The sequence below is a fragment of the Galeopterus variegatus genome, unplaced genomic scaffold (assembly GCF_000696425.1).
Source record: "Galeopterus variegatus unplaced genomic scaffold, G_variegatus-3.0.2 Scaffold2334, whole genome shotgun sequence".
In the NCBI taxonomy this organism is placed as follows: Eukaryota; Metazoa; Chordata; class Mammalia; order Dermoptera; family Cynocephalidae; genus Galeopterus; species Galeopterus variegatus.
The window spans coordinates 240345-242361 of NW_007728445.1; the positions used below are offsets into that span (position 1 = coordinate 240345).

At 41.5% G+C, this 2017-nt stretch overlaps 1 protein-coding gene across 1 annotated transcript in view; it reads right to left on the reverse strand.

Moving 5' to 3' along the window:
- Positions 1–2017, reverse strand: part of FOXK1 (forkhead box K1) — a 68326-nt gene that overhangs the window by 62563 nt on the left and 3746 nt on the right. The window lies entirely within an intron of this gene.

Genomic DNA, 2017 nt, shown 5'->3' on the forward strand with positions numbered 1-2017 from the left:
AGTTTCATTAGGCAGCAGTTATCATTCTCCCAGCTTCTCATTTCAAACAATCACCCACCCAATCAGAATATTTCTTCCTTCAGAAGGTTTTTCACCTGCATCTATGCTTCTCCAGTCCCGGGGCCACTGTGGTCCAGGTCTCAATGAGTCAGGCCTGATGACTGTCATCTTCTTCTATGCAGTTCTGTCACTAACAGGCTGACCCCCTCCCTAAGTGCCGTTCTTTCCATCTTCCCTCACTCTGCAGGCTGGTTCCTGCCACATGGAGAAGAGAACCAGCACAACCTGTTTGCACATCTTCCAGCTTCAGCCGCTGAAAAGAGACTGATCTGACACCTTCTCCTGTCCCAAGTGCAAAACCCAGCTTGGCACATTATGCCCTCTCCTGGACCAACCAACCAAGACCCAGACACTCGGTCATATAAGACCCAGCAGCTCCCTCTGGACTGGGATAGTGGAGTGACGAGGGTGAGGGAAACCCCATGAGAAAAGGAACGCCATGACTGTCTCCCAGACGCTCCATAGTGGGGCATATACTTGCTGTCCTCACTAAGTCTAGGGCACTTTCCAATTAATTAGAAAATAATGTCAATCTGATAACTAATTGTATGATGGCCAAAAACTAATCCAATACTCTTCAAGTTACCAGTGGAAACAGCAATGAGAAACTATGTTCCATTATGTTTTTATAGGACCTAAAACAATTATTTGTGTAGTAAAATGCTTTGGTGGTTACAATTAATTACTTTTTATCCTGGTACACTTGCAGAAGTTGTGATCCGTAACATCTGCCACTCACAATATGTCTTTCAGTAGGTGGAGCATGCCCATACAGCTATGGACCTAACGCTGGCAGCCAAAATTAACTACAAGAAGGCACAGGTGATGATAAATTAAGGGCCCTAGGGAGTGACCATCAAAAGCTGCTAATGTTATAAAAGGGGACACAACCAGACATTTTTGCCTCCCAACAAACACAGGCACCACCACCTATGAGATAGTTTTGGCAAAAAAAAAAAAAAAAAAATCAAACCTGAGTCTGATCAAATCCCTGGGTCCAACAACCAATTTGCAGGAATGACAGGGGAGTGGGACATACTCAATGGATTCTGCAGGAATCCAATCTGTAAAAGCAGATGTGGGAAACTATATAGGACAAATGACCCCAGGACAAAAAAGAGGGTAAGATGGAACCTACAGGTTAAAAGATATGTAAGAAACACATCAACCAATTCCCATGTCTGGACCTAATTCACACTTTGATTCAAATAAACACACTAAATAAGAAAAGGAAAAACATCACAAAGACAGGGAAATCCAAATACTGATTGGATGGATATCTGATGACAGTAAGAAATTGTTAATAATTTTTAGGTGTGATAATGACATTGTGGTTTTTAAAAAAGAATTCTTATCTTTTAGAGATTTTTATTGAAATATTTACAGACAGAACAATACGACATCTGTGATTTGATTCAAAATAACTGAGGGGAGAGGGGAAAGACAAGTAGGGACGAAGATAAAACAAGTTAGGCCATGTGATGATAATTGTTGAGGCTGAGTGATGGGTATATGGAAGTTTATTACTCTATTTTATGTTTGAAATTTTCTGCTATAAAAAGTGTTAAAGAAAAAAAAGTAACCACAGTCATTGCAGAAAATTAATATAAGGAAAGCAAAGACACCCATGTAAATCTTACCACTTAAATCTACCACAAACAGAAGTCCTGTTTTCATTGCAATTGCTCAACTAATCCATGTTTACTATAAAAGTTCTGGGAGAAAAGTTTGCAGAGAAAGAGAAAAGAACAAATAAGGAGCTACCTATCAGTCTTTTTTTAAGTTCACAAATAATAGCTAAACTCAAATTCCAAATTAAGTGGTATCAAGAACTACAGACACGGGCCGAGCCCGTGGCGCACTCGGGAGAGTGCGGCGCTGGGAGCGCGGCAGCGCTTCCGCCGACGGTTCGGATCTTATATAGGGATGGCCGGTGCTCACTGGCCGAGCGCTGTGC